Genomic DNA, 10,248 nt, shown 5'->3' with positions numbered 1-10,248 from the left:
ACAGGAGCACCAGGGCTAACAGAGTGGAAAGCACGAGTGGTAAGTCGAGTGTGTGAGCTCTGCAACCTGCAAGGTCTGCACTACTGCCATGAAAGGTTTTGGAGTTATAGTGGAGCATGTGTGTGACTGACGCCCCTCAGTCAGATTGCAAGGTCTCCTTGCAAGGTCAGATCACCATCACTAAGGAGAGGAAGCAGGGTGGAAAGGAAAGGGAGAGGAGGGGCAACGAAGGGAAGGGAAAGAGACTGGAGGGGAGGGGAGGCGAAGGGAAGAAACATTGTAACCACTCCTTCCTCGGGCTTTTGTGTTGGCTGTTTCAGATAAAGAAATGTTTTCTTACATTATGTTTCCAGTGTTAAATCAAGACTAAGTCAGAGACAAACGGGAGAGAACAGTGAGCAGGCTCTCTAAGGGGGAGAAGCTCTGAAGACTCGTCACACAGGCTGCAGGAGGGAGAGATTATTATTGCAAAGCCTTGACCGAAAGCAGACCGCCATCACGGAACACCGATGCGGGCCTATAGCCACCTGACCGGTTCCACTTTCACTACCCATTGTCCCACTACCCACCTTTTCTCTGTATTAATACCAAAACTGCGGCCCAAAACTAAGATGATTGGGTGGCACAGTGAGTTCACCATCCTTTGGGGCTTCTAATACTTGGATAAAACATTTTCTTACACCAACTCTTGTCTCTTTGAATATTAGCTTCTCTAGCTGTGAGAAACTGGGCCTGGAATTCAGTTACAGAATTTTGAGTCCTTGGTGTTCAGATAGCAAGTACGGTAAGAAAGTTTCCCACCCCTTAGAACCACCACGCATCAAGATAGCAGTGACCTTAGCTCTTCCTCAGGACTTGCATAAACTCTGGGATAATTGCTTCCTGTCCCTTCTGTTTTCTTGAATGTCCCTTCCACTGCAATAATTAAATACCTGTATACATATATCTATAATAAAATTAAATAATAACAAAGTCATCATCCAGAGTTTTGTCCTATACCTGAGAGAAGACCAGAACTGTTTTGGGGGGGGTCCCTGTTTACTCCCCCAGGTCATGAAGCCCTACTGTGCTCTACTTCTGACAAGGAACTTGAGGACTCACTAGGAGCCTGACACCTGGTCCAGGGAGACTATTGGAAGCATGGCCAAGATTGTGTTTGATTCTTTGTTTGAGTGCATGCTTGATTTCTGGTGCCATTTAATTATTGTTTGTTTTTTGGTTTTAGCATTAGGTGATCCTATAAAGGAGTTAATTGTTGAAGGATATCTTGTCTCTGTTGTGTGGAAGACAATAGAGTCTCTGCTTTGTTAGTCTTCTATTAGTCCTTTTGTTTTTAGTGAAAATTAAGCACATTTACTTACCAGAAAGAGAAAGGCTCTTTGATTTGTACCATAAATTTGTTACTTTTGTGTTATACTTGACCTACTACCATAGTTTTGTTTTTGGAACTTCTCAGAATTTAGTCCTTGCTCTGTGCTCAGGGGTCACTTTTGGTGGGGCCGAGGGGACCAGATGGGGAGCCAGGTATCAAAACTGGGCCAGCCACGTGCAAGGCAAGTGCCTGACCATTTGTACTCTGACTCCAGCCCCTGGTACCAAAGTTTTATAATGGATTATGGACATTACATTTACTTTCTGTTTGTTTATGTCTCCATTCCAAAAGACCTTTCATTATGTGAATGTAAAATATTTCTCTCTGTTCAAATTGTCTTATCAATTTGGTTATAACCAAATTTTATAACTAGTTGTCAGGGATCATTCCTGCTGATGCTGAGGAATCATGTGTGGTGACGGGATTAAACTGGGGTCAGCCATTTGCAAGGCAAGCACCTTCAACCCTGTACAATCTCTTTGAACTATGAGCTCATTAAGTAATTATATACTAGGTAATTGTTGCATATGAAATTGAATATTTCTAAAATTGAAATAGTTTTAATGTTCTAGATTTATAAGTAGCCTTACAGAAACCAAATAAGTCATGTTTTACAATTTCAAACTCACATAATTTAGGTAAATTTTTGACAAATGAGTTTTAGAAATATGTTGAGTTGAATAAAAACAACTAATGTTTTTGTGACTTAAAAGAGTTAAATATAACACATGTAGATTTTTATTCCATTTTCATTGTTCAAAGTAAGATATACCTTCATCTTTTCTTTCAACACCTACAGGATTCTAAGATGACTCTCTTCTTATTCTGCCTCCATAAAACCCTATCGCCTTCCTTCTTCCTTTCCTCCAAACCTCATTAATGAATATTCTTCAAACTGTAATTCTCTGAATGCAATTAAGTCCCCAAGTATTCTATGTATTTTGTCTTTCACTTAACTTATCCAATTCTCTCTCTTTCTCTCTCTCTGAAAACATTACACTAGGAAAACTTAAGAATATTAACTAAGTTCAAACATCTATTAGTGGATATGTATTTTCTTACTTTAAATATTGTTCTAGTAACCTATGATCTATATATCAGCATAAACAAGTCAAATTATTCTTCATATCCATCATATTAAACTTCAAAATAAAATATTCAATAACTTCCTCTATGTTGAAGAGCATAGTATACTATATATTCTTTCAGCTAAAATGGGAGCCAAAGCTAATAACTTGATGGATGTCTACTGTCTTAAGTAGGGAAGTGAATTCTATTTTTAAATATATTAGTAGTAGTGAGACTGTTAAGTTTAATGCCCAAGACCAGACTACCAATCACAAATACATTGCTGGCAACAGGAAACTCTATGAACTTGGTTTCTGTTGAAAGGCTGCACAAAATACTTTGATTTTGTCCTTCATAGAAAAATCTATCTCAAGTTATCAAAAATTAAACCTACTTTTTTGATATTGATTTTTAAATTTGGTGTATTTTTTATGGTTTCAATTGCTTATAAAATTTGGTGTGTCACTGTGCTAATTCCCCAATTCTCTTGCATTTTTCACAGCAAATCTCTTGCTGTAAACTCTATAACTTTCTCACCTGTATATTTCTGCAACATATTCCTAGATAATAATGACTTTTGGACTCTTGTTTAGTATCCTTTATTTTTTTCCACTCCTCTGTGTGAGCCCGAACAAAGAAAACACTAAGCAATCAAGATACTACTTTGAAGAGGGGCCCTTACATTTTTGGCAATGCACTATTTAAAAATAATTATTAGAATGCTCTATCTCTCAGAAGTGAGTCTTGGTTCTTTAATGTAGAAGAATATGCATTTACGAAGCTATTCTAAGATAAAAGCAATGGTTCAATATTGTCTTAAAATAACTTTAATTTAGGTTCAATCAATTTTGTTGCACTCCTATTCAAATCATCTGCTTTTAAGTAGGAAAGATTTAGTATACTAGTTAAATATCAGGGGAAAAATCCCATAATGTCTTAAAGAAACCTGCTGTTGTTTAGAAAACTGTGTGAACAATTCCCATCTGCAAATGGTTATTTATTGCTTAGTTATTTTTAGATATTTTTTTTTTGGCTGCATCGCTCACAGTAGCCTCTGGGTGCATTTGCAGAATTTAATAATTAGTTTTCCCATTATAGATTACACACAACATAGAAGACACATAAACACAGGATGCATTCACATACGTCAGCACACAGTCAAGCAGAAATAACAGGTGAGTGAGACCTCGCATCCAGACTTTATAAGTCAGTGATATTATTCAATAATTTCTTAAAAACCTAGAATCTTAAGCACTTGGCAATAGTCAAGGAGCTACTTTGTTTAGGGATTATGGTTTGATACTGGGCCATGGCTGCTCTCTATAAACTTTTCATGAGGCTATGAAATGTTTACAGTCTGAAAATGAAATGATTGCTTCTGAAGTTTAGAGAAAGAAAATGCTGTAAAATTTCAGTATAACACGGTCTATTAGTCAGTTTCAACTTAACTGTAAAGTAATTTACATAACCTCTAATGGGATGATCAGAAGAAGTTTAAGAATGCCAGATGAGATGCCAGGAAGATCCATTTGGTAAAGAGTGTGCAGAGTTTCCCAAGATCTTCAAGTTACCAAGTGCACTGCCTTTAGAGTGTTAGACTTGTGTTGCTCCCTGTCAGAAAAAAATTCATCCCACTGCTCGATGTGGATGAGTGGTTGGCTTCTCTTTGGGGCATAGATGACTTAATCAAGTAAGTTGGCTTGAGTGGATTTATTCAGAATATGAGACCATGTCAGTCAACTTTCTCTTTATCATCATTTTAATCAAAATCACTGTCACTGTATCACTGTCATCCCGTTTTTCACTGATTTGCTCAAGCGGGCACCAGTAACGTCTCCATTCATCCCAGCCCTGAGATTTTAGCAGCCTCTCCTTACTCATCTTTCCCAATGATTGCAGGCTCTTTCAAGGGTCATGGGAATAAGATCTATTATTGACACTGTATTTGGCATATTGGATACGCCATGGGGAGCTTGCTGGGCTTTTCCGTGCAGTGTGTTCTAATATAAATATAAATATATACTGATCAGGATGAGATTGGTTGCCTTCTACTTTAAGTACTTATACTTTTTCCCCCTTTTTCACTCATTGTGATTTATAATATTGTCTATGATAGCGTTCCATGCATATAATGTTCTAATACAATACCGTACAGAAGAATGTCTCTCCACTCAAGTTCAGTTCTGTAGAACAAGTCTCAGATTCTGTTGTCATTGGCCATTTGATATTCCCCTACTTATAGCCTGTAAATCAGAGAGATTATTCTGAGTATGTAAAGGGCCTTTGAACTGAAACATAACAATGAAGCTAAATTGATTGTTATAATAATACAGATATGGAGAAATTATGGGAAAGCAGAGATTCATTGCAAAGAAATCAGAGTGATTGGAGGACACATTTAATCTGCCTAATTCTCTGTTTTTGTTAAACCTTGGTTCTTTGGCTCTTTGCTGGACGTTTGTAAGATCTGGCAGTTTGCTTACACTGTTGTACATGAGCCCATCTGTATTACTTTCTATTCCTTGCTACCAAAACAACCCTTACTGAAACAGAAGTTGTAACAGAGGACAGTACATCCTGCCTCTAAGAGAATAAACCAGAGCAGGGGAGAGAATCTGGGTACTATATTTACAAATCAGGACACCTGAGCATAGCAATCAGGTAATGTGAATGGTACTCAGAAGTAGGTCTTTAAAAGCTTCCCAGAACTAGCTGCTTAATTCTCCTGGGACCCCTATGCATTCCCAGGTATTTAGAAGAGTGATTAAACCTGGAAATGGGCTCTAAGAGAAGGAAGTAGAGAGATGTTTTTCTGGGATCCTGACTTGGAATGCATTAGCTATGGGTGAGCACAATTTAATCATATTAAAATTCTTGTGCAATAGATTCTGAGTGTGAACTGAACTCTTTTAAATTGCCTTTCCTTGGGGCCAGGGAGATATGATAGCTGATAGGTCCTAGTTTGATCCCCAGCACCACATGTGCATCTATCTGCTTTAAGCATCACCATTGCAGCCCCAGAACACTGTCTGCTGTGACCCTGGAGGTCCCCCTGAGCACCTCTGGGATGAACTTAGTGGTCTCTGGCACTCCAGAATCCAAGCAGCACTGCATCCACTTATATTCTTACAAATACCTATTGAACAAGAATAGTTGGGAAGGTCCTATAGAGTCATCTGAGCACTGTTCGAGCCCCCCATTAATATTGGTTTCGAGTGTAGCTATAGGATTATAGGAGTATATATTTGTTAAAATTTATTGAATTGAAAATTCATATTCATTTTAAGTGAATGGACTGGAGCAATAGCACAGCAGGTAGGGCGTTTGCCTTGCATGCGGCTGACCTGGGTTCTATCCTTCAATCTTCTCGGAGAGCCCAGCAAGCTACTGAGAGTATCCCGCCCGCATGGCAGAGCCTGGCAAGCTACCCATGGTGTATTCAATATGCCAAAAATAGTATCAAAAAGTCTCCCAATGGAAATGTTACTGGTCCCCCTCAAGCAAATCGATGAACAGTGCTACAATGCAATAGTTCTATGTATATATATCACTGTGCCACTGTCATCCCGTTGCTTATCAATTTGCTCGAGCAGGTACCAGTAATGTCTCCATGTGAGACTTGTTGTTATTGTTTTTGGCATATCTGATATGCCTTGGGTAGCTTTCCAAGCACTGCTGTGCCTTCGGGATACTCTTGGTAGCTTGTTGGGCTCTCCGAGAGGGGCAGAGGAATTGAACTTGGGTCAGCCGTGTGCAAGGCAAACACCCTACCCGCTGTGCTATCACTCCAGCCCATATATATATGTATATATATATACATATATATATATGAAACATATGTTAGTATTCTCCTGTGTATATATGCCACATTTTTATTATTCATCTGCCAATGCACATTTATCTTTATTTTTTTAACTCTTATTAGTAATGCTGCCATTAGTGTGGTATACATATATAATTTCCAGCGACTATTTTTGTGCTCTTCTGATAAATACCAAGCAATTGTATAGCTGGTTTATATATCATCTCGATTCATAACTGTTTTTGAGAAATCTATGAGCTTTCCATTGTGGCTGCATTAATTTACATTTCCTCTAACAGGTTTCCCTTTTTAGAAATACATCCTCACCAATACATTTTTCTTGTTTATTTCATAGTTACTAGACTCACTTTGAGAAAACTTTTGCTGAAAAACTATCATTCACAAACTATCATTCTCCCACACTTTCAACTTTTGTACCACATCTGCTCATACCCTGGCTAACAGCTTTCTTCTTTCTGTTCCAATTCTTCACAAAATGATCTTTTTTGTTATGTAGGCCTTGGCTTAAATGCCACCTTCTTAGTGAAGCTTTCCTTAATTAGCCAACTCAAGTTGAACCCTTTCTCTGACAATCTATTAGCCTATATTATTTTCCTCATACTATTGAGTTATTGTTGCTTAGAATAACTTGTTTATAAAAGAGCAAAGAGATTGTGTGGATCAGTTCTTACACTAATAGCTAATAATACCTGAGACCAAAGAGCTTACCAATAAATTTTTATGGAATGAATTAGCAATATATACTGTTAACAATCATTCTGAATATTTAAGCTCACACAGCCATTTTATTAGAAAAACTGTCATGAATTACAAATTGGTTTAGTGTGAACTTTATATAAAGATAGTCTAAGAACATTTATTCCTGTGTTAACAACTGACATGCTAATAACAAAAATTTCTGTTCCTTGAAAGAGAACATAAAAAAATCACTTCTAAATTGCTGCTCAGTTTCAGGTACTATTGCTAAGTTTCTAGTAAAGGTAGTATAAATATCTGTTATATAGTTTGTTGCTATTTTTGCCAGTTCAGAACACCACAACTAAGAAAATGACACTTGCTGGCTTATACAACAGGAATGTTTTCTCATAAATCTGTGAGCCGGAGAGCTAGATGGAAGCTCTAGGAGGAAGGTTTTATTCTTAGTCCTTGTCTCTTGGTTTATAGGCAGTGCAGTCTTGCTCTGTGTGTGTGTCTGTGTGTGTGTGTGTGTGTGTGTGAAAGAGAGAGATGACAGAGAAGAAACAGAGAGACAGAGAAAGCAGTAGAAGGGAGAGGTAGAATGAAAGGGAGAAGGAAGGAAAGGGCTCCTAGTATATCGAAAATCTTACTAGTTATGTGTTCTCAGCAACCATTGGTGAAAAATATTAGTACTTCTAGGACACACATATTCTCAGGTTTTGTATTTTTGAATTGATGTTTTGGTCTTACACACATACTACACACACACACACACACACACACACACACACACACCCCACACACACACATATTTCAGTCGGCTAATTCCCAGAATTATATTTCTATCTTTAGTCAGGAATAGAGAAAAGTAAGTAAAAAGCAGAAGTAATTTCCAGTAGATTTCCTAACTGACCTACTTAGTAGAGACGTCTTTTTCTATATGGGAACAGTCTTCTTACAACTATAACCCTTGTTTTGGAAGGCATTTGCTAGTCATGGTCTTTTTAACATTTAAGCAAGTAAGAATTAAGAGGGGTTGATGAGAGAAAGGTAATCAGGGCTATGATGGCACCCTGGAGGGGGTGTGTGGACATGCTTATTTTTTAAGCCTTGTGATGCCTTCTCTGGAGTTAAAGGTGTTGATAATATCTGTCAGTAAAAATATTATGATGATCTAAAATCTAAGTTTTATAAAAGACCACGTTTAGGTAAATGGTATCAGTTTCCTGATATATAAATATTGGGAGTTACTACAGAAAGTTCTGGAACTAAATTACCATTTCATACCTATTTTTCCTCCCATTCACCTTTGTCCTAAATTTGTTCCTGATGGATTGGCTCTAGCCAATAAACTAGGCAGTGGCTAAATTTTATCTGCATTAAGATTGCTATTTCATTTTAAGTAAATGTCTACAACTGCCCTTTTTTCCTAATTATGTGTAAGGGAAGGAGAACAAATAGTTTAAAAAGGCAATTCTTTGTTACCTTGCTATTGTGTATAACAATAGATTTCAAGCAGTATCACCCCATATGGTGCATCACCATTGAAGATGGGATGTTTTTCAAATTGAATTCTTCAACTGTTTAATTTATATGCATTTAGAAAGAAGCTGATGAGGAAGAATGGAGGCTTAGAGCCTCAGGTTCATTAGTGGTATAGAGGTAAGCTATACATCCATTCAGTGTTCAGAAAGAACAACACTGAAAGCAGGAGATCTGAACCACAACAACCAAACTGAAAAATGTGCCTTTCGAGGAGGCAGGTTAAGGGATTATTTGGTGGGGTGGGGAGGACTTTGGGGACACCAGTGCAGGGAAGTTGACACCAATGGTGGGACTGGTGCTGAAACATATTATACCTAAATCTCAACTACGACTAACTTTGTAAATTAAGGTGTCTTAATAAAAAACATTAAATTAATAAAATTGAAATTAGACTTTTCAAAAGGAAAATTCTATTGGAGATGATTTAGGATTTTACCTATGCACTGTCATTCTTTTGAGGTTTGGATACACTCTTGGAGAGAAAATGAGATGCCACTATAACAAGAAAGAATAGAAATATCCATAACTCAGCCTCTTCATGAATGACACAGCTGCTAACCGGGGTTTGCCTAGGGAATCAAGTTGTGCGTATGGACTCCGTATGTCCTGCATGTGCATGTGGAAAAAGGGGTTGATAATCCAGAGGGCTAATAATAAACACAAATATAAAAATAGTGTTTTGACATATTTCACCTTTTGACCTCAGCATTTCACTTTTTTTTTCTTTTTGGGCACCCGGCAATGCACAGGGAATTAGGCTCATGCACTCAGGAATTACTCCTGGTGGTGCTCAGGGGACCATATGGGATGCTGGGAATCAAACCCGGGTTGCCTGTGTGCAGCGCAAATGCCCTACCCGCTGTGCTATTGCTCTAGCCCCAACCGCGGCATTTCTAAGTCGACCATCTCTCCTCCTTGTCCCACTTCATGTGGGATGCTCTACTTTATTTATCCTCAGACATGCAGTTCTTATTCAATAAGCTTCTGCCATGAGGCTCCTCCTGCCTTGAAGATCTTAAAATTGCAGTTTGGTGCTGTTTCTCTCTGTCCCTGGATGGCTTCTATCGTACCCTCCCCACAGCACGCACAGACTCGTCTCGCACAGACTGTGGTGTCACCAGGAGAAGCAGCAGCTGTCTTATTCATCACTAGGGCTGGCCCAGGGCTGTGAGCAGAGAGAGCAGGATGTGGGTGCTCAGTCTTCCTCTCCAGGCTTCAGTCTCCTCCTCACTTTAATAAGAAGCAAATATGCTTCTCGAATGTCTTAGACCTTGACAGGAACTGTTATGATCGGGATGAAAAGAGAGGTAGTAATATACAGTCATTGGAAAAAACCTATTGACAGGAAGAAACTAACCTTAAGCCTCCTATTATATAAGAAATTATGGGCCGCACAGGACATTTGAGTCCATAGATTTGGGTATGGCAAATGAAGCATAGAACCGAGTTTCCCAGAAATGTCACCTTCACATCTCTTATATTTAAAAGAAGTCAGATAGTTAAGGGGTTGGGATAAGAAGGTACAACACAATCTTATAATTCTTTCCCAGCACATTCACTGAATTTGGCACTTGAAAGCACCTTCCATTATTCATTTGGTTCATTCTTACCGAGGGCCTGCTCTGGGTCTGGTATTGGGCGGGGCTGCTCAGGGTACAGTACCTATTTTCAGGGACATATCCCAGGCTTCTTATGGAGAAAGAGGAGGAGTAAACAGAACATGCAATCCACTAGGGACCACCGTGGAGAACAGAAGCGTCTA

The sequence above is a fragment of the Sorex araneus genome, chromosome 6, assembly GCF_027595985.1.
Source record: "Sorex araneus isolate mSorAra2 chromosome 6, mSorAra2.pri, whole genome shotgun sequence".
NCBI classification, from domain to species: domain Eukaryota; kingdom Metazoa; phylum Chordata; class Mammalia; order Eulipotyphla; family Soricidae; genus Sorex; species Sorex araneus.
The sequence above is the reverse complement of the archived record's forward strand: the minus strand, read 5'-3'. Positions refer to the sequence as shown.